The sequence below is a fragment of the Girardinichthys multiradiatus genome, chromosome 18, assembly GCF_021462225.1.
Source record: "Girardinichthys multiradiatus isolate DD_20200921_A chromosome 18, DD_fGirMul_XY1, whole genome shotgun sequence".
Lineage (NCBI taxonomy): Eukaryota > Metazoa > Chordata > Actinopteri > Cyprinodontiformes > Goodeidae > Girardinichthys > Girardinichthys multiradiatus.
Window position 1 is genome coordinate 18,694,159 of NC_061810.1, and position 24,042 is coordinate 18,718,200.

The following is a 24,042-nucleotide window of genomic DNA, read 5'->3' on the forward strand; positions in this document are numbered from 1 at the left end:
TTTCATGTCCAAAGAGACGTACGCTTTTTGTAGTTGGTTCGGATCGGGGCTGGTTTGTTTTCAGACCAAAAGCAAACCGCACCAGTATCCGTTTGGAACCGTCCCTTGAAAAACGGAATCGTCCCATATTTAGAATAAAAAGTACGCGTCCCGTATTGAGCTGAAACAGGACGCACGTAGTCCCGTATTATTAGGCGGATCAAAAATCTTCACTAAAATGTCAATGGAATTAATAAATGATGGGGTGCTTTATATTTAACATTACGGTAAATTCATTACCAGCCATATCCTGCTCTGTGACCAATGAGCTGACAGAATATTTCGGCTCATCTCATTGGCCAGCAGGTACCGTTGCTAAGGATAGATACAGGTGTTATGTTGATTCGGTTTCCACAGCGTCTCCTCGCCGCTTACGCGTCAAAAAAGGCCCGTGCTTGTTCAGCGCTCGTAACCAGCCCGCCGTGCTTCCACCACAGGAGATCTACGGACACTGTGAAAGCTCAAACAACGTGTTTCGACGAAGCTGTCCCACTTTTTTGCAACTGTGTTCTCATCATGGATGGATGGATGGATGGATGGATGGATGGATGGATGGATGCAGAGAAGTGGATGCAAGTTCTTCAGGCAGCTGACATCCCCAACATCCAGGCTATTGTATCCTTTGTCCTCAGTATCTCTTCTTCTAGTGGATTTGTGGAAAATATTTTCTCCATCATGAAAAATAAGTGGACTGATGTGAGGAACAAATGTTCTACTGAATTAATGAGAAGTGAGCTAACTGTCAGTCTAGTTAATGAAATGTCCTGCTCAGAGTTTTACTCGGTAGTCCTGAAAAGTAAACAACTCCTTGCAGCAGCAAGAGCTCAAATGAAATATAAATGGAAAAAATAGGTTGTTTCCACATAATTCAGTACTGCAGTTTTTAGTTCACTAGTTCAATATTTTTTTCACTACACCTGTACAGTCTTGGCCTTTAAGGCACAAGTGTTTATGTTTACAACTTTTCTACAGACTTTTTGTTTGCACTAAATGCACTATTACAAAAATGTTTTGCATTATGCTGTTATGCTTTTTTATATTGTTTTAAGTTAAGCAGGACGGAGGTCTTTTCAATAGTGGTTTATTTATTTTAGAAGGATATTTGTTTTTGTCTAGTAATTTTATTTTGCAAAAAGAATAAATTGCTGAATAATTATTTTTCCATGGATATTTGTATCAGTCAAAAACATGCATCGAATTAAACTTGGGTTCGGGTCCAATGTTTCCAAAGTCATTTCACACAAAGAAAAAGGGGTATAAAAAACTCACCAGGCCGGTAGAGGTGCAGACAGTGGGGTTGGATAGCCCTACCAGGAGGTGTCCCTTATTTATTTATTAAGGAGTTGGCAACCCTAACCGAGACCACCTCAAAAAGTGGGTCTCGGTCCGGTTGTTTGACCCAGACCAGAGTTCGCTTGAGTGTATTCACACCTGCACAAAAGGTCCGGACCAAGGGGGGAAACGAACTCTGGTCCGTTTAAAGCGGACCAAAAGTGGCAGAAGTGAATATGCTGCTCTGCTTCGCCTCCAGTTGTTTCACTCAGTGCCGTATTTACTGTAACCATGGAACCCAGATCGTGCAATAAAAGTCAATGATAAATGCGGTAGCAAGTCCAAAACAACTCATTCTACAGATGTTAAACCAGTTAAACAGCTTAATTTTCCGTTTTATGTATCCTTTTTCCTATTTTGTCTACAACGGGTGATTACACAAAGTGCAGCGAAGCTACATTTATTGCTTAGTTTGCTGCATTTAATGTTTAATTGCTTGGTTCAGAATACCTTAGTTAATGTAAATAGCCCAGTAACTGATCTAATTAATCTAATGTAAACAATTGCCTCTATATATGTATATGTAAATATATGTGTGTATTTATTAACATAGCGAGATCTAGTCTGTCTTTAGTGAATTACTTTGAAAATCCCGGTGTTGTGCTCAATCTGTTTCCTGGTGGTGTGGTATGATTTATGCATATTCACTCCAGCCGTGCTCTGGCATCCAGCAAAAATAGACTCTGGTCGAATTAGATGGCCGTCTGCACACCACAGCACTTGTGCTCTGCCATCTGATGAAAGCTGACTTACTTCTCCTGACTCTGCTGTGTCTCTGTGTCATAGTGACTGAAATATATATAAAGATACATCGGATTCTTTTTTGCTGTCTGTGTTGTCAGCCATTGTAGCAGCAGTCAGTTTAAGTGCGGGGTTCCCCTTCTACGTCATAAAGAGCACAGAGTAGTCTGGACTTGCCTTTTTAGTGAAATTTATGTCCATTTATCTCAACAACTGTTCATTTTAGTGGCATTAATATACTTTTTGAAATATTTTATTAATGTTTCCTTTACATAAATGCAATTGGAGTTATCATAAAAAATCAATGTCACGGGCACTTTAAAGTAACAAACATGCTCCTGGAAAATCTACGCTATAACTGTTTGCTTCACACTGAACATGGACCTAAACAAGCAATGGAAGAGCTCTCTTTGAAGCTCAGAAAGACTATTATAGAGATCAAAGTAAAAGGTAAAGGCTATAAGACCATCTCCAAACGCCCTCAGGTTCCTGTGATCACAATGATGAGTAACTGCAAAGAAACAAATATAGGAAACCATCCAAGACCATACAAGCTGAACTCCAAGGTCAAACCAGTTTCTAACCACACATCCATCACATTGTGAACCATAATGGTGGTCTTTCCTTCACGTCTGTGTTCTACATACTTCCAATTTTTCTGTTGAGTTTCTTTGTCATCTTTTGGTTTCTATCTTGGTTCATTCTTGTGTTGGGATCTATTCTGTTTCTGGTTCATGCATTCTTCTGGTTTCTATGTCTTTGTTTTGCTGGAACCCTGTGGGTTTATCCTGTTTATCATTCACCTTCCATGAGCCTGTAGATTCATGCTTCTCAGCTGGACTGTATCAATAATCCCTCATCTGGTTCCGATTCATTATATACTATACTCACTGGTCTCCTCAGCCCTTTCTCAGATCTTTCAGTCAAACTCCTGTTTTTATCCTGAGTCTTCTGAAATTTTAGGTTTTGGTCTGGGTTTTTGATTTTTCTTTGGTGAACTCTTGATTTATTTTCATCAGCCTATGTCCGACAACCTCTCTACTACTGGGTTCTCCGAATTATGACAAAGTCATCCTGAAGTGAAACATCCTGCCCAACGTCAAAGCTCAGACTCGCAGGCTTTAAACAGCAAAAGGCACTCAAAAAAGCAAAGTCCATATCTGAATCCTGTTATGGAAAGATCTGAAGATCTGTTATGGAAGGATCTGAAAATTGAGGTCTGCAGACATCAGTCTTCTAACCATAGACAGCTTGAGCAGACAACTCATTGAACTGCACTGATTGCTGCAAAAGGTGTTGCCACAAAATACTAAATTACAGGTGCCATCTGTTTTGTACATGCAATTTTCATTAGTTTCTCAGAGCAGAATGTACTGATTGTCCCTCGCACTTGTTTAGGACAGATCTTTCCAAGCTGTTGGACCAATACTATGGACTGAACTTCCACGTTACTTGGGATCACTGGACTCTGTCGATGCTTTTAAAAAGAAACTTTAGATGTTCTTTTTCAAACAAGCATTTTAACCTAACTGGTCCCTGGGATGCTATGACTGACTGTATGTTGTTATGATGTATTTATGATGTATTTATTTTATTTTTTTCTTGCTTTACTGTATTTATTCTACTGTTTATATTATTTTTCGTTAATCATTTTATAGGGTCTTGATTATTTATATTCTCAATTTCTAAAGTACAGAATAAATGTGAAGTGGAAGAAAAAACACATGATTTCATTTTTTTTCCCGAAAGAATCAGAGGGATGTACGTATGTATTCAGCCCCTCTTTACTCTGAGAACCCCAAATAAAATTTAATGCAACCAATTTCTTTCAGAAGTCATTAATAAATAGAGTCCATCTGTGTGTAATTTAATCCAATAATGTGAGCAAAGTAGACTGTCAGGGACAAAATTGTAAAGAAGTTTAAAGCAAGGTCAGTCATAGACCAGTATATGCATTGGACATCACGCTTTGGACATTTCACTAAAAAATAACTACTTGACCCTTCTTAACTCTGTGGGAATAGCAGACATTCACAGCTAAGATGAGAGAATCTGTTGACTGAATAACTATTAACTGTGGCCTCCACAGGTCCTCAAGATGAAAGCCATTAATATAAAAAAGCCAGAAGTCATGTGGGAACACGGTAAACACATGAGAAAGTGCTGTGGTAAATTCATGCCAAATTGAACTTTTGGTGTGGCATACAACTAATACTGGAAATCATGCAGTGATGTGTTCATCATGCAAACCTATCATCTTAAAAGTGGTAGTTGATGTTTAGCAGAGTGAGGGAAACTGGTCAGAGTTAATAGGAAGATGAATGGACCTAAATACAGGGCAATCCTGGTTAGTGGTTGCTGCACTAATCATACAGCCAAGGATGCAATTTACTGGTTTGAGTCAAAATGTATTCATATGTTAGAATGGCCCAGTCAAAGTACATACCTAAATCCAATGAATCTGTAGTATGACTTGAAAATGTATGATCACAGACATTATCCATTCAGTCTTACTGAGCTTGAGCTATTTTGCAAAGAAGAATGGGAGAGAATTATAGTCTGCAGATGTTCAAAGCTTTGAGAGACATTCCCAAAAGACATGCAGCTGGAATTGCAGAAAAAGGGGACACTACACAGTATTAATTCAGGCCAGACCTATTTGCAAGTAGATTGAAAATCATGTATCATTTTCCTTGTGGGGCTGCATGGTGGCACTGATGGTCCCACTGTTGCCTCGCAGAGAGAAGGTCTAGGGTTCTATTCCTATCCTGGGGTCTTTCTGCATAGAGTTTGCATGATCTCCCTGTGTGTGCGTGGGTTCTCTCCAGGTACACCAGCTTCTTCCCACAGACCAAAACCATGACTGTTAGGTCGACTGGTCTCTAAATTGCCCTTAGGTATGACTGAGTATGTGTGCATGGTTGCTGGTCCTGTGTGTCTCTGTGTTGTTCTGCGATGGTCGGTGACCTATCCAGGGTGTACCTTGCCCGTATACTGCTGGACATAGGCACCAGGTCCCTGTGACCCTGGATGAAAGAAGGGGTATAAAACAAGGATGGATGGATTTTCCTTCCACTTGCAATTATGATTACATCAATTTCAACACTTCTTTGTGTTGATCTGTCTTCTGCATTTGTACAGAAATACATTGAAGTTTGTGCTTGCAACATGACAAAATGTAAAAAAGGTTAAGGGTTATAGATCTCTTTTCAAGATACTGTAAACATGGTTAATGCATCAAACTCAAAATGATTGATTGGACATATATTAAGTTTCATCTTTAGTTTTGCTTTAGTTATACATCATAACCCAAATAAAATACTTGTATTTACTTTTATATACAACTTAATGCAAGCTGTAAGCCATTGTTACAATTGTTTCACATTTTTCATAATCAATGCACAATTCATATAGTATTACAGTATTTGTTGGATTATATTAACAGTGAGCAAACAGCAGAACATTGCAGGTCTTCAGAGGAGTGGTGTATTACCAAAGTATCAGCTCAGAGGAATTCAATTTGACTTCTACTGAAGTTTACAAAAGAAAACACAAGTGGAAGGCCTTGACAGAGCTTTTCACAATTCAATACTTCAGTAATAAATCTTTGATGTGTTTTGATTTTTGGACTGCATGCTCTTTTTATCACAGAGAGATCCAGGACCTCAGTGTGGCCTAAGCTCTATGTCATGTGTTGTGCTGCAGGCTTATCGTTGTGATTCAGTGTATTACAGCTCACAGCTGTGAAAGAATCAATTTATCATCAGCATGCACCTTGAGAGCAGCTCTTAGAAAGACAAACTTTCTGTTTGGTTGGATGTTTACGTTTCATGTCAGCTGCCATCTTTCCTGCAATAGCTCTCCTGATATCTTCTACTTTGGAAATGATCAGATGAAACATCTGGGTGGGTTGTGGCTTTGATAAGTGTTGTCACAAAACACCCAAGCTGACAACGAATTCACACAACGGCTGCATATTTGTGTTTCTGTAGGCAGAAAAATGCGGTGCAGCCCTGATTTACAACATGATGGAAATGCGGTTTATGGAAAGCTAAAAAGGACCTATTGCAAGTCTACATAGCGATTGTATGCAGGCCAACATGTGTGACATTGAAGAGTGACAAAGTGAAATAAGACCACAGAGGATAATTATGCGATAGAAATGGTGTGAGAAGTACAGTGGGTAAATAATGAAAAAATCTACTTAAAAGGCTCCTGGGTTTTCAATTTGGTTTTGCATTGGTTACTGAAAAAGCTGGCCTATGTTGCATGTATCCACTGGGAGGCGCTGTTTCCCCACAAATCGAGCCTCTTTGCCTGTGCTCAGATTCACTCTTGTTTCTGTATGAAATCGAATTCCTCTTTGCCGACCACAGTGATTGATGGTAGTAATGAATTCCCACACATATATACACATTCATACTCACACTGTTTGGCTGAATTTTTAATGTACCTCCAGCATTGCACATCCCAAGTTACACCCTAATCACTCCTTCACTTCCCAAACCTGACACTCTGAGTTTAAACTTCCTGCACACCCATTCACACACTCATACACAGCCATCCTTAGTGCATTTTCCAGATTTGTGATGAAAACCTTTGTTTTTAACACAAGCCACTGGTATTAATTGCTTCTGCTTCGACGTCCCACAGGGTAATTTGCATGTGTGTTGACGCTCTGATCGCTGAGCAGTTTGAGAAATGTATTTTCCTCTTCCTCCTGGCATTTTCGGGGCTTGTGATTGACAGATGAGAGAACCCGAGTTCCAGGAGGTGTACCAGAGGGTCTGATCCCTGGAAAACATCCTCAGCACAATACCAGATGAGATCAGTGACAGAGGAGACTTGCTACAAATTGTAGAGTTAGACAATTCTTTGAATATGTTCCTGTCAGGCTAAATTATGGCCAATTGTTTCAGCTTGTTATTTTTATAAAACAATTATGCCTTTTAACGCTTACAAAAATTATTTATATTTAGAGTTATTATTTTTTGTATAATTTAAAAAGTCTTGTTTGGAACTATTTACCACATTTCCAAGTCTTTATGTCATGACCTTTGCTGTCTTCAGACCAGGCAGCCACAGACAGCAGTAAAACCGTCTGTTCATCATACGTGTTGTAAAGACAACCCTTCTTTCATCTTCAGTTGCTCTAGAGATCATGTGACTTTGCCTCCAGAAACTGCTGAAATTTCACAGAGACTGTTCTGTATTCTACTTGGGCATTATCTGTGCCTTATATTTGACTCAAGCATAGGACTTTCCTTTTCTTTAATTCCTTTAATGTTAATAACAGTTTAGAAAGGATACTTTTAGTTAAATCCTGCAACCTATTACTCTAAACAAGCCTTTAAAAGAAATATTGTTTACTTTAATGTTTTTGCTTAGGTTTGTTATAATTTTCCTCTGATGATTGCATATTCATTGCCTTACTCTTTGCAAGACCTTGGTAAAAGTCAGTGATGATCTCAGATTTGTAGCTGTTGTTCATTTATTCATGTTGTTTAACTAACATACAGTGCCCTCCACACGTATTGGCACCTTTGATTGTTGTAAACAGCTTTGAAATAAATATTAATGCATTAATTTTTTAGCAAGGTAGCATAATCTCACACTGAAAATCCAGCCTTTAAATTCAGTGACATGGGAGAAATAATCCCAGATATTTATTGTTTATTAATAAAATCACTAGTGTGACAAATACTGGCAGCTCCATAAATATCTGTCAAAATAATTGGATCTGGAAAGTATTTGTTGTTTAAGCTGTACTTTTTAAAAAGTCATTAGAGTGTCTAGGATACTTTAATTATATAAGAATTATTTATATAATGTGTTCCTGGGGTATACGTGTATTCTGTGACAAGAACGCACAATCACTCAGTCACTCTTCAAAACCCGCCACGTATGTTGATCTTCATAAATCAAGAATGCTTATAAGAAAGTAGATGTTCACCTACACCTGTTCATATCTGCAATTAGAGAAATTATTAAGAAACCTCATGATACAGCTAGTTCTTTAAACTATCCAGTTCAAGTTTTGAAAATGACCCGATAAATTTCACGGAAAACCGAGGAAAGTTCTGTAAAGTTCTGGTGTCATAATGTTGGCTTTAACGACTCTGAATGTGGACACAATTATGGAGACTGAACAGCTGTTTAGCAGTTTATTTGGGAAACGTACAAAGCAAGGTAGAACATGGATTGGATCTGCCTGAGGGATCTGGATTGGCACTGAGAAGGAGAGGAGAGAGGTTATTGTTGTTCTGAGGAAGTTATGGAGAGTAGTGCAGGATAAGATGATGGCTTGTTGGCGGTGGTAAGTCTACCCAACAAAGGCTGAGTTTGGCAGGAGGAGTAGCACAAAGATTCACAGTGCTGACATTCTCTGTGATCCTTAAGCAGCAGTGCTTCAGCTAAGCATACTGTGTTGGAGGGTGGACAGGCAGGTGAGCAATGGTTTGGTGTGCAAGAATACAGAGAACAGGAGCTTGAAATTCAGGACACTGTCAGAGTGATCAGATTTAACTCGATTAGAGCAGATTTAGGAAATGTAGAAAACTGCATAACATGGTCAGCTTACCACGGTGGTAGAGACATTGGGCTGATGCCTCCCTCCAGATTCCTGCTCCTTAAGAAGCCCTGATGATTGTGCTCAGCGAGAAACACCTGTTGCACCTGCCAGTCACACCCTGAAGGCGGAGAGAAACACAGCACAGCACAAAACACAAAAACCCTGCACACAGCCACTGTGGGATGACATCTGGAAGGTAACCTCTAAACTGCAGGAAAGAACCCAGTTAGTTCATGGTGAGTAACCAGTTAGTTTCAAGACTATAATCCATAAGAATAGCTCTTGGTAGGATTCCAAGATAGTATTAGGAATGTACACCAGAAGTGCCAAGAAAGTTATTCTAGGACACAGTAAGTTCTGGAAAAGCACCCAGTAAGTTCTAGGAAAGTTTAGAGAAAGTCACCAGTGACTTCTGGGAAAATACCTGGAAAGTCCGGGCAGGTTTTGGGAAAGGTGCATGGTAAGTATTTAAAAGTAAATGAATCTTCCACCAGTCACAATGAGGTGGATATCGAGGTAGGAAGAATAAATATCCAAAGATCACTGTTAGAGAACTGCATCGAAGAGTGGAGTCTTAGCATCAACAAGTGTTTAGAAGAATTTATTTTGCAGCTATTGTGAAGGACGCTACATGAGTCTTGCCTTTGTTGTTCAAATTTTTTATTTGTTAATGTACATTGATCAGGCATGGGATTCAGATCACCTGTCTAATAGTGTGTTGGCCTCCCATTTTCTGTCAAAATAGCCTGGATCCGTAGAGGCTTGGACCAAGATCTTAGCAACAGATCCTTTATGCCTTTTACGTCGCGAGGTGTGAACTCCATGGATTGGACCTTCTCTGAATGGGTGATTTTACTGAGATCAGAGGAATTTTAAGTCTGCTGGAAATAGTATTTTGATAAACTGCTCTGCAACAATGCTTAGGAATGCAGTATGTGTCATAGTAATATGTACTTGATTGGCGAGACCTAGGATTTCTCAGCAAAACATTGACAAAAGCATGACGCAGACCTTCTTCCACAGTTTAGTGGTCCAGTTCTGATGCTCACAAGCCCAATGTTGGTGCTTTAGACAGTGGGCATGGGCCAATATAGAAACCTTAACTGGTCTGCAGCTATGTAACCCTATATGCAACAAACTGTGATCCACGGGGTATTTTTTCTGCATCTAACACATTCCCTTTCAGGACAAAGTGTACTTTTGCTGCCCAATACAGTATAACCCACCTACTAACAGGTGCCACGATGAAGAAAAAATCTGTGTTTACTTCTCTAGTCACTGGTCATAATGTTACGGCACATTGTGTAGATGCCTTTGCCATTTGAAACCATGTTATCTTCCACTCACTTAACTCTCCTTAGCACTAGAAGAGATTTCTTCGAATTGTCAGATGTCCAAACCTCAGCGGGATGTCAAACGTAAAATCCTTATGAATGCATCTGTAAGTACTGTTCATGCCATCTGGTCGGGCTATGATGGCCCATAATGTTTAACACCAAAACATTTAAAACATGCACTGGAAACATGCACTAATGGTGCCATAACATTAATGGAATGTTAAACTAGTTTGCACAGTGTAGTAATGTCCTTTAGCTGAACACACATTTCCAGGATTTTTGATATAGGTCATCTACGTGCCCCAATTTACCTGTATTCTGATTAAATTCATTGCTTTTAGTGATTCACAGCATAAGTTCCTTACTCAGCTGAGAGCTTACTTCTGAGAAATTAAAGTTCTGAAACAGCAGATTTTATGTACATTTGAGAAAAAAGTTGAAAGGATATCTTTGACAAAGTGGGAAGGAAAGAATGAGCTGGATCAAAGCGGTGTCGTTTCAGGGTATTAGTTCCTGATGAAACGAGGACAAAATCAGGACAAAAATAAAGGGATTGTTTTGAGGTCATATGCTTAATTGTAATATCGTTATAGATGCTGCCATTGCCATAACAGAGATGATAGACACTGGTAATGTTGTCTTCAGGAAAAAAAAAAACAGTGTCACAACAGAAGGAAAATCTTGCTCACTAAAACAGTGGAGCTGAAAGACTGCCTGTGTTTGTGGGTTAGGAAGTGAAAAAGCAAAACAAAGAGTTTGTGAAACACGCTCAAGACCTTCTTCAAAGATGTAGAGCATGATATTGTTCTTTAGTTTATTCTCTTTAATTTCCTCTGTTTTCTTCTTGTCTATCACTTATTCAACATCTTCCTCTTCTTGTGCACCCACACGCCACCAACACATTTAGTGCTTGTGCACACACATTCCAATACACACTTGTGTCACCACCATGTAAATGGTGGCTGTTTGATCACAGTCCCGCTGCTATCAAATCCACCATTGCTGAATAATTCCCCTGACCCACTTCCTGTGGATTCATGCCGACTTGTATTCTCTGAAGCCCGACATTCTCCATTCCAGGCAGATCAAAGGGTTTCCAGGATCAGTCCTAACATCGTTGCCACGGTTCCTTTGCTGGTTGATTGACACATGTGTCCTCGCGTCTCAGTCACTGTTGTTTCCTGGGCTATAAATGTGTTTGTCAGCACAATCTGGGGCCCAATCACCAGATCAATGTGATACCGCGAACCATCAAGGCTGTGAAGAAGCAGACAGAATCTCAGTATTTCGCAGAGAATAGATGAATAGAGGTATTATGGTGTTATGGTTTGCGACAACATTTTTGAAGTTTCTGCATGCTAATTTAGAGTTTAGTGGATTTAAAGGAAGATCAGTCTGGTGGAGTTCTTCTCTTCTCTTCTCTTCTCTTCTCTTCTCTTCTCTTCTCTTCTCTTCTCTTCTCTTCTCTTCTCTTCTCTTCTCTTCTCTTCTCTTCTCTTCTCTTCTCTTCTCTTCTCTTCTCTTCTCTTCTCTTCTCTTCTCTTCTCGTGCACCCACACCCATTTCAAGCGTTCTTAGTCCACCTGGGGCTGCACAGTAGTGCAGTTGGTAGCATGCATAGGTTCTCTTTCCGGGTACTCCGGCTTCCTCCCACAGTCCAAAAAACATGACTGTTAGATTAATAAGAATAATTTAGACTTTGTTGATCTCACAATGAAGAAATTATCCTCTGCATTTAACCCATCCCTTAGGGAGCAGTGGGCTGCCATTGTGCGGCGCCCGGGGAGCTTTTAGGGTCTAAGGGTCATGCTCAGGGACCCAGAGTTGCAGGCTGCAGGATTCAAACTAGGGTACCTGTGGCCTCTCCAGGATGCAAATGCCCTGCTCTCCAAGGCTCCCCAGACTTGTGGGGAATGGTGGCTCCCACAGGTTGACGGTTCTCTTTAAATTGCTCTTAGGTATGAATGGATATGTGCATGGTTGTTTGTCCTAACACATACTTTAGGTTTATTTTATTTTTATTCTACTGGTGATTTAAGAAAACTGTCACGGTTTACTTGATATTGTACCCCAGAATGCAGACGAGCAGGCAGCGTGATGGTAAGTGAAAAAAAAGAGGTTTAATTACGAAAACTCACTCACAACAGGAGGCAGGAACAAAACCAACGGGCAGGTAAGACAGGCATGATCAAAAAGACAAGACTTGGTTAGAGAACTAGACATGAGAACTAGACATGAGCATGAGAGATGTTTCCGCGAAGACTAACAGAACAGGTGTGAATATATGGCGTGAAAACCAGGTGGAGTAAGGAGACTGATTAACTTGAAGCAGGTGAACTGAATAAACTTAATTAACAGAACAAAACGTGACTGGAGCAAAACAGAGACTCTTGAACACAAACTAGAAAAACATGAAGCAAAAGCATAACCAGATCCGAAAACCAAACTTGACAAAACATAAACAAGACGACAAAACAAAAGCATGACCAGGAAAATAAACAGAAACATGATTCAAAACTTGAACAGTGAAAAACATAAGGAAAAACCCCGAAACCAAAAACCAAACAATCCTACATCATGACAAAAACAGAATTATTTCTGGATTTATTTTTCCCACACTGAATTAATTAACTCAAATACATTTTTTTTTCTCTAAAATTTCCATTGTAATGTTGTGCTACATAAATGTACCTGAGGCTTTTTATGTATCTTTTTCAGGGATGCCAATGTGTTAGGCCAGCATTACAAACACTAAAACTTCTCTGAGATCATTCTCAAATGTACTGTTCATTCGAATCAAGATTTGTATAGCACAAAACAAAAATTGTAAGACCAAATATTTAGAAATCTTTGTTGGGAGAAAATTTTCACATAGCCTGAAGCAGATATGTTGAAAAATATCAAGAAAGATTAGATGCCACTGTAACTTATAAATATGGAGTCTGCAGTTCTTTTTTAACCCCGTTCTGCACTGGTTCACCACACTGCAGTAAAAGCATTAACCACTCTGGGGAGGCAGTAAGTCATTGGCTTCACTGTCTTTTTTTCTTCACTTCTGTTATGAAACCATAAGTCAAGCTCTAATTATTACTGACAACTCTCTCTTCTGCTTTTCAAACATGGACAGAGCAGCTGTGCGTTTTTTGATTTGAAGAGTTTTTAGAAACCCTGCCTGTCAGTCTGTTGACATCAAAGAGCTTCTTTAAGTTAAGAGTCCAGTTTGCTGCTCAGTCTCACACAGTGAAGTTCCTCTTGGAATTATGGACACATTTTGATGTCTAAAAACCTAACTTGGATTGCAGTTACGAACAGAAATGGAGAGCTTTGATTTGGAAAAAAAAATTCTGTGTGATGTTTAAGAGTTTTATCATAAAAACTAGATGCATCAAACTTCTGTCAGCAGACATTTGTTTGCATCACAAGAGGTTTAAGCTAAAGGGCTGTTTTTTCAATTTAGCTTTGAAGAAATTTGAAGGAGTAAAACTGAAAAAAGTCTATTGCTACCATAAATACTTTACATAATGTTTATGCTTGATTCTTTCTCATACGCTGAGATCTCCCCCACTTTACTCATTTGACAGAGTCATGGAGTGTGGAGGCTCTTTTCTTTTTTATTGTAAATTAAAGAGTTCTGAAAAGGATTTCCAAAAGTGGGTCTCCCTTCGGATTTGCATTGTGGTCTGAAAGTGCTTCATTTTCGCTCAGTTGCCCTTGCATTCTCTTTTCTTCGACTGCACTTCTTTGCTTCCTGCTCCAAGATCCGTACAATTTTTTTTTTCGCCCCATTCCAGCAACTTCATTCTTCTCCCTGCATAATAGTGGATTCTCCATGGTGGATTTGTGTGGGACTATTTTTGGGTTCAGCACTGGCTCCGGCATGCGCCACCGTAATCCAATTGTGATAGTGTTAATTTTTAAAGCTTTATTATTGAAATTGCTGAGACCTAATTTTCTGATCCTGTCACTGTTGACGACCGCCATAATCATCCAATTCAAGTTATTCCAGACCATCAAGTAACAACTAGGGATTGGACATTGCTGCTGAGGCAGAAGGGGGGAAGAGAAATGTGAGATCTTGGGTTGCATTCTTTCTTGTTGTCATACTCACAATCTTTTTGTTTGATTTTAACAAGTCTACAAGTTTTATTTATTTTTTTTATTGTGTACGCTGCAGTGAATGACCCACAGGCTGGTTTCCGAAAGGCATGATGTTGGCTCAGTAAAGCTTTTGTTGTGTTTATCTGATTTTATTTCTTTAAGTTCGGACTCTATGATTTTGTTCTGTGCTTTCGTGCATTTAAACAGAAAAAAAAAAAAAAACGACTACTTTGAATTGTATTGTTGCTGCAGCTACTGCACGCGTGCAGGTTGTAATGTGGAGTTGTTGTTTTTCAAACAGATTATCTTCTCTTTGTGCCTAATCTGTGAATCGAAATATCACCCTCACACACCATCAGCCAGTGCCACATGTGGACAATAACGCCCAGACTCACAAACACAACACGTTTTTGACTACTTGGTTGCCAGGAAACTTTGTCGGAGTCTTTAAGGGTGAGAGATGATAAAGAATTGTGTGTGTGGGTGTGTGTCTTGTATGTGTCTTGGCAGGTTAGTTAACTGCCTGTGGGTGTCTGCATGCTGCAGCCAGGGCTGTTGGTGTTGATTACCTCTCAGTCATTGCTGTCTGGCATAAATCTCAGCAAAGACACAAAGCAAAGACTGTGCTGGATACAGCAGATTTTTCGAATGGTCATGACGAACCATCCAAAGGTTTGTTTGGGGTAGCAGAAATTTGTGTTTCATATTTCTATAGCATGAAGATTCTGGATGATGTAATTAACCATATTTGTGTGTTCATATTGTTTTCCTTAAAAGAAGGCTGACTAAAGTGGTCTTCATCACAACTGCAAACTTCACAGATCCTGCAAATGCTTCAAAAGTTTGGGGATCACCTGCTAAGCCTGTAGTGACCAAAAAGCTTATTAAGTTTAAATTTATTGTGGATTTTCTCAAATGGATGCTTATACCTCCAATAACATTTGAATACATTTTCTTTAGCAAATTGTACCTTAACATCATGATTTTCGCTGCCATCAATAAGCCTGTGGGATTATTCTGTCTGGATATTTGACCACTCTTTTAAACACAGATAGCAGAGCTATTTTAAACTGGTTGTTTTTTTTGTATGGGGCCTGGCTTTAAAACATAGTCTGCAAATTTACAATAGGATTAAGGTTATGGGCGACTGCAGAAGCTTATTCTTGGTGTATTATACTTATTACTAAACAAAATTTGAATGTCTGTTTGGGATCATTCGCCCTTTGGAATCTCCAGTTTCATGTTTCAACAATGTAGATGTTAATCAGAGATAAAGTTGATAAATTTGGAGGTTGTTTTTTGACTTTATTATCCCCCCTTTGCCAGTTTATGGTTGGCTGAAGCCTAGGTGGTTCTTTGGTTGCTCCTCATTAACCTCCTTCTTGGCAGTAACACCAGGACTCTGGAACTCTCTCCCATTGAGTTTGAGGTCTTGTCTTCTATAAAGCAACTAAAATCCTTTGTTTTTAAAACTCATTTTGAATAACTATATGGATGTACTGATGTTTAATATTGTAGTTTCCCTTTTGTACAACACATTGTAAGGTATTTCTTGAATTAATTTCTTGAATAAATAAAGTTTAACGGTTCAAAGGTTTTAGAGCCCCTTTCTTATTTAATTTTTTTCTTTATGGTTATGGCTATTTACATTGTACATAAATTCTCACTGAAGACACGAAAACTGTGAATGGAGACATTGAATTATGTAGTAAACAAAAAATTGTAAAAGAACTTTAAATATGTTTTATATTTTAGATTCGTTAAAGTAGCTGCCCTTTGCTGTAATGACTGAAATATTAACCTTTTGGGCGTCAGGCTCAATGAACCTCTGGGAAGTTCTTTCAAGACTCATTGGAAAACCATTTCAGGTGACCTCCTCATGAAGCTCATGGAGGGAATGCCAAGAGAGCAAAGCAGTTATTAGAGCAAAGGGTGGCTACTTTGAAGAATCTAAGGGTGTATTCACACTTGCCACTTTTGGCCCGCTTTAAACGGACCACAGTTCGTTTTCCCCCTTGGTCCGGACCTTTTGTGCAGGTGTGAATACACTCAAGCGAACCCTGGTCAGGACCAAACAACCGGACCGAGACCCACTTTTTGAGGTGGTCTCGGTCCGCTTCCAAACGGACTCTGGTGCGGTTTGCTTATGGTCTGAATACAAACCGGCCCCGATCCGAACCAACTACAAAAAGCGTACGTCTCTTTGGACATAAAAACCACCGTAGCCGGTAGCAAAGGTGTGTGTTGTAAGGTAATCATACCTGATAAGCTGTGTGTTGCTTAGCAACGCTACTGGCTTGTTGTGGGACAAGGAACGTAGAGAACGTCGGCGTTCAGCACGCATTCTTCGACAGGGTTCCAACATTATAAATGGAACATCTCAAAGTCTGTGTTGAATGAGCTGCTCTTCACCCTCACAACAATATTGCAGCTGTAATAACGGCACAAATATGCAGAACAGAGGTGCTGCACGCAGCACGTCTACAGCTGTTTTCCTCAATTTCCGGGTCTGTGCTCTGTCCCAACCCCGTCATTTCTGTCCAATGGGAGCCATGATCGTCACCCGCGTGGCTTTGTTTACAATTAATAGTTCACTTGCAAAAAGTACAATGTGAAAACAAACCGCACCAAATGAAAAAAATAAACTTTGCTTTTGGTCCGGACCAAACAAGCGGACCAAATGACTTTCCTAGTGTGAATACACCTAAAATATACAAATGTTTAGAGTTATTACAAACTTTTTGTTTACTACATAATTCTATGTCTGCTCATTCATAGTTGTGTTGCCTTTGGTGAGAATCTACAATGTAAATAGTCATGAAAATAAAGAGACCCATTAAATTAGAAAGTGTATCTAAAATGTTTGACTGGTAGTGTACATTCCAATTGATCCTAATTATCAAACAATGCAGTCAGATTCAGTTTATTATTCCATCCGTTTCAATAGTTTTCTATCTAAGGAAATCCAGCAGATTGCATCGAGTCAGTGACTTAGCTTTCACTCCTCCTGGATGAGCAGGTAGCAGCAGTGGACAGTCACTTGTATTGTGTTGTTGACTTTGCAGCAATCCCTCATATTGAGCATGCATGTAGCGTCCATGGAAAGGAAAACTCCCCTTTAATAAGAAGAAACCTCCAGTTGAACCAGGCTTAAGTGTGAGCGGCCATGTGCCACTAACGACTGGGGGTTTGAGAGAACAGAGCAGAGACATGTTGTCGATTTTCTTATCAAAGTGGGAGAGAAGTCAACTCATTAACAAGAGACAGACCAGACTTTGTCTTTATAAGTTTATTCAAAGGCATTTCAGCGTTTGAAGACTCTGTCACTGAGTTTAGTCAGTGAAGCAGAGCAACGAACAGAAGTCACAAACAGTATTTATACCAGAATGAGGGTGTTATCTCAACTTGAAAGAGTTTAGAAATATGGCCCCTAGACCCCACCCCGGGTCAGAGGTAACCAGGTTATTTATGAGAGCACCCATCTACCATCCCTTTAGATACAACACTTCAGGGAGTGTTAACCATAAAACTCCTGATAATGAATTTAGAGCCCATCTGGTCTTAAATAACCAAAACACAGAGGTCAGAGAGGAGAGAGGTAAAGAAAAGTTCAGAGCACTAAAATAATTTTCCACAACAGACACAAAAGAACACAGAAGCACTGATTCAGGAGTACTTTTGACATGAAATAAAAGTAAAATGTTAAAGGCAGTAGTTGCTCCTTTAGTGGCTTCATCTTGAAAAGAAAAACTGCTAAGCAGATAAACTCTGAGCCCGTTTTTAAGTTTAGAGTATGAAAGAGAGCACAGTTAGTTACAGTAGAAGCTCAACCTGTAGCTATATGAATCAGCTATGTAGCCAAGTGTATAAGAGGCCAATTTAATGCCATGCACAATAATTGATTAACTAAGCAGTTTCTTTTTTAAAGACTCATACGACAACTTCTGTTGTATGAGTCGTATGGGTTTAGAAGCAGAAAATTAAACATTATCCAGGTGTTTATGTTTTCAAGACATAATGACCTTAGTCTATATAACTGGTTGGATTCATCAGGATGAATGGATAAATAAGGCATCAACAGCATGACAGTGGAAATTTATTCCATGCCGCCTGATAATTTGACCTACTGCAAGCATATTTGGAAGTAAGGAGAATTGGGCCAAGCACTAAACCTTGTGGTACTCCATAAGTAACCCTGGAGTTTGAAGAGCATGTATTATTTACATGACAACAGAACAATAATCCTAAACATGCAGGTTAACATTACATCTATAGAATGGCCCCACTGTGAGCCTGATTGAAAAATGGTTAATTATGCATAAAATTAACAAATTAAAGTGACTTGTCCAATTGTGATTACTGCAGTGATGGAGTCAGAACGCTGTCAGAAGCTTGTTGATGTCTACAAAAAGTGGGTGGTTGAGATATCATAAGTGGATTCACCCTCTAAGCAAATTGGTCCTTGTTTAGATTGTTCAAATAACTGACGTTGTGTCTGTTTTCTTAAAACAGCTTGAAGTGTAGATTGTTAACTTAGTGTCAGGCACTTTTATAAAGAAATAATCAATGTTTTTGTCTTCCCCTACAAGTGCCTATAATGATTCCACTGATTAGTGCATTTTTCTTATCTCAGTGACAGTAAACTTAGAAAACATTTCAATCTTTTTTCCTTCACTCCAACACCAGCTTGGATGGATCATCAGATGAAAATGTTTCATCTGAGGAAAGCTGCCCCCATGTAATTGAATCCAGACGGATAACCAGCAGCTGGCTGCAAAACAAGTCAGGGTGCAGTTGATTAAAAGTCATCATGATCATGAACAAAAGAGGAGTGAAGATTATCACCAGATTATCACCATTCTTTTTATTTGTTGCAGCTGCAGAAGCACATCCGTGGCATCCTGCTTGTTTACACAGATGGAAACAAATGGTGGTTAAAGTATCAGATCAAGATCACACTGCACAGTCATGGCTTTTGCAAAGCATTGTTTTGTTGTTTTCGCCATTATTACACACCCTGTCATCTGAATCTCATATCAGTTTGACCGCACATTCGATAAGATTTGTCACACAGACTTTTGCATCAGGCTGAATTTGAAACTGAGAACTCTTGTCCTCTGCTGACCTTCTGGGGTCTCTTTATTTTGTGCTACACATGTGTCCTTTGGTCACAAAAAAGCTATTTTATTTTGCCATAGAAAGCAACAGATTTTTCTCAGATTCTTTATTATTATTATTATTATTTTAGGCCTGAGAGTTTGAAAAATTGGCAGCAACATTAATGCAGATGAATCTGTATTTTTTGGTGAGTTGTATGTGTATACAGCAAATTGCTTCACCTGGGTCTCTCAGAAAAACAAAAAAATAAACACTTGTCAGAAAAATATTATGCATCAACTTTATTTATTTGTGCATTTAGCTTTTATTAATGCCATTGTTAATGTCAGTATTTGTCTTACAAAGGAAATATTCATGTATTTTTAGTCCCTTAAATTCCAGTTTTAGTGTTTAAGGAAACAAATCCATCTTTTGCCCCACCACATATACGCAAATTGGGTTTTATTTATTTATATGTTTACGTATTTATTTAGATTTACAGCACATGGACAAAATATCTTCACCTAGTGCAAAACAATAAATATGATATTTTAAAGGGATTTCAACATATGGGATTGAACTAAGGTACAAATCAAATTTCAAGGGTAGTGTATTGTAAAAAAATGCAGTCTGGAGAACAAAAAATGCTGAAGAGTACCATATTGCTCTATTTAGGAAAAAAATACAATTCCTCCCAAAATACACTGCAAAAACTATATTTGGAATAACGTTTCAAAGGACCCAGAAGGATTAAGTGAAAGTTGAAAAAAAAAAAGTATCATCACATCTTTCTAATCCATTCTTAAATGTGCTCCTAATTATAGTGCAGGCTCATTGAACAAATCCTGCCTTTCACGTGGAGTATTATTCTGCTTTTGTCTATTCTGTGATGTCCTTCTGTTTGGTGTTAGCTGACACAATCAGAGGCTTGACTGGTGTTGACAACCTGCTGCGCCCTCGAACCGTTTCTGAGGCCTGATTCTGAGACCTTTTCACCTGCCTCCAAAAGTCATCTACCTGGGTGAGAATGAAAGACCTTTGCATGCTGTTCTGCACAGGCCTGTATGGATTAAGTGAAAAGCCCCAAGTAAAAAATACAGCCTACCGCTGTGATTCTGCTTTATGACCATTATGACATGACAACCTGCTGGGAAATAGATTCTGAAGGTTACTAAGGGATTACTCAAGCAAAGGACATCCTGTTTTTGTCGTGTAACATTTAGAAATGCTGGGATGTATTATTTCAGAGAGCCTGATGCACAAATAGTACCGAGGTTTTAACGTCTCTAACCTTGTCTGTTATGCTTGGGGCGATTGATTGGCAGGTCTGAGCTGTAACCATGGAAACCATAATGGAGGTGGCGCAGCTTGAAAACAGGATGAACACTGAGGATTATAAAAAATTACAGAGCCTCTTCCTTGTAAGTCTGATTTAGTGAGTCAGTTTATTAAAAGCACCGATTTATAGAAGGTTTCACAAGACAAGGTAACAAATGTAATAAATTCTATGATGCTGTTTATCTTGCATAAGGATTCCTCTAGTTGACCCCGCTCCTTGTCCAGAAGCCTCGAAAGCTCCTGGGAGCCATATCAGCTGGAGAGGGCTGACCTTCTTTCTGCTGGTGAAGCTTTCTGAAAAACTTAAGAACAGCAGAGTCATTAGTGCTTCTTGCGGGAAGCCGCCACACACCTTGACTTGTCCTCATCCTGAACCTGTTCAAAAGGTGAAAGGCGTCTTACTTTTCAAAAACGTATTAGAAGCGGAGCTTGTAACAACCACCTTAACATATGGCTCAATTTAAACTCATGACCCACATGTTATAGGAAAAACATTCTGTGAGTTTTAAAACTCTGCTGACTGGGGGAAAATCCACATTATTAAACATTGTGCCGGAAAACGTTCAAAAGTATTAGGCTCTTGCTCATCAAAATGGCACACCTCTTTTGAGATAAATGGCTCCGGACTGCTTTTTCATCTATCAATTAATATGCAAATAGAGAAGCTGGTATAAAGTGCCTACTGCTGTGGATAAAGTGAAGGCTCACGACTTTAATCTTTCAATCCGCAGGATGTCAAAATGTCAAACTGTTTTGTCAGTTGTTTTCCACATGCCTGGAAGCGTCTGACCCTTTAAAGACCCTTTTTTAGGAGAAGAATTGAAAATATTTTTTAAACATACAGAAATTAAAGCTACTGGCACAGTGAAATATAATTTTTATTGCACTATTCTTAAGAAAATTACACAGTGCTTTAGCCAAAAGGATTCTGGATTGATTTTAAAATCAATCCAGAATCTAAAAGGAAGGCATACACAGGACTAATGTGTTTTCTGCCGTTTTGGTCCCAGTAATGAGTCTAGCTGCTGCACTTACAGCTGGAAATAACTGAAAGTTCTCACTAATGCCTGTAAAAAGTGCACACCAGTAGTAAAGGCTGGAGTATACAACTGTGTGCATAAGGGTTTACAGTAGACGGTTAAAAATTATCTGGTTTTGGAGATTGGGGTAAGCTAGAAAAAACAAGAAAATTTTTTACTTGAGCATCTAGTTAGATGTACCCTCAAGGCCTTAGTTTATTAACGTATGACTAACAACCACCATCTTCATGTATCTTATTGGGAATTTTGTAAAAGCCCAATGCAAAGCAAATAGTGAAAATGAAAGGAAATTATACATTATTTTCTAAATGTTTTACAAATAAAAATTGGAGAGGTGTGACATATGTATGTATGCAGCTCCTCTATGTCAATAGTTTGTAGAACCACCTTCTACTGTGATTACAGCTATAAGTATTTTGGGTATGTCTCTTAACAGTTTTTTCACATCTAGAGATTTAAATCTTTGTCTACTCTGTTCTTCTTTCAAAACAGCTTAAACACAATAAGATTAGATGAGGAGCATCTCTAAACATCAGTTTTCTAATCTTACTACAGATCTAATTTAGATTTAGGTTTTGACTTTGACTGGGTCATTGTAACACACCTATATGCTTTGATTTAAAATTGTTCTGTTGTACCTCAGTCTGTATGTTGAGGGTCATTTTCCTGCTGAAAGGTGAAACTCCACCTCAGCCTCAAGTCTTTTGCAGCCTCTAACATGTTTAATTGTAGTTGCATTTTTAATGGTAGTCAAGTCAAGTTTATTTATATAGCGCTTTTTGCAACAAGGCACTCAAAGCGCTGAGGAAAAACATACAATGATACAGACAATCAAACACAGAAAAACAAATCAAAATCCTTGGGGATTTACTGGTAAGAGCTTGTCCTAATCCAATCTTTCTGATAGAGGTAATTAGCTCATTAAGTCCTCTGTGGTAAGGAATTCATCCTGTGCTAGAAGAAAAATGATAATATTAATCCTTGAGGTCGCTGGTATGAGGCAGTTGTGGTCCCATCATTCAAATAGTAACAGTCATGGGCACTCACTGAAGTCTAAGTAGAGAAGCTGGGTCACTGGTATAAAACAGTTGTAGTCCAAACTTTCAAATACTAATGTTTGGCTTTTACTGGTATGTAATAACAGATTGTACACAATCTTTCTAAGTTGTCTAGAAATCTATGAATCCTTCTAAGGAATCTAAACATCTATGAAGCCACATTTAGGTAAAAAGAGGATAAGAAGAAAGACCACATTAGGTAAGAGGAGGGAAAAAAAATATATATTTCCCACTTTATCCTTAGCAGGATACAGTTTGCAATATAAAAAAGAAAACCTCACCACAAATAAACAACACATATACGAGACAACATATTGTTGTTGGGATTATGAATCTGAGAATATTATTTAATATTAATATTTTAATATTTTATCAAATAATATTTCGGTCTGTTAAGGGTTGTCCTGTGAATACCAGCCCAGTAAGGTGATGGTATTAGGACAAAATGGAAAGGTGTGAGACAAGCTCTGACATTATTGAACAGCAAAACTCTGCACACACATGGAATGAATTCACACAATTTCTTAAAATGCAAGTATTTATTAACAAAAATAAGTCAACTCAAAGTCAAACATATTTCAATCAACAAACTCTTTACTATGCTAAAACAATCCAACTAAACTACCAAGCAGAATTAAAGAATAAGGAAGACTAATGGGCTATGTACAATATAAAAAAGTTGATCAAAGATGATTGAGAACCATGACCAAAAGAGTGATGCAACATTACCATGCAATGTTTATGTTTGAGAACCAAGGATTATCTTGTTACTATTCTGCCCTAACACTTAACCTCATGAACTGTGGTGAGGAACGTTGTCCAAGGTGGAGAAGTTTGAATAAACATCCACAGTCTTTAAACGGTTAGCTACAGCTAACTTCCTTAGCTTTGGGGAGTGGCGGCTGTTCTGTCGGCCGGTCTGTGAACAAACGGTTAGCTTCTAGCTAACCTCCGTGGCTGTAGATGAAAGACGGCCCGTTCTGTCCGCCAACCACACTACACGTTACTGTAACCACGGTGATGCGGTCTTTGCTGTCTTCCTTCCAGACTGGGAAACCGCTCCGCTCGGCTTCGTAGAGACCGCTTCTTTGTAGGGAACTTCTCTGGGACAGTTTGCATTTGCAGGCATCAGAGAGAAAGTAAGCAATTCTTACACCTTAATTTCCCCGTTCATGAATGAAAATACCAGATACACAGACAGTATTTCATTCGTACTTAACTTTGCATATGATCGATGATCGTATGACATCCATGGATCCAGTTGAAGAGTTTATGTCTGTTTGCCAGCAAAGAGACATTAGCGCGCTGTTCCCCTCCTATCCCCGTGATCACCGGTGGAAGTCATCATGGGAAGTCTGCTGGTACCCCCCTTTCCTCAGTTGCTGGAAGTC

General features: G+C 38.9%; 1 long non-coding RNA gene across 1 annotated transcript; it reads left to right on the forward strand.

Annotated features, from left to right (window-relative positions):
* Positions 1 to 14,474: 14,474 nt before the first annotated feature.
* Positions 14,475 to 19,354, forward strand: LOC124883721. Its single transcript, XR_007042295.1, has 3 exons — positions 14,475 to 14,571; positions 18,805 to 18,900; positions 18,996 to 19,354. It is a non-coding gene; the product is annotated as an uncharacterized LOC124883721 (long non-coding RNA).
* The last annotated feature ends 4,688 nt before the right edge of the window (positions 19,355 to 24,042 follow it).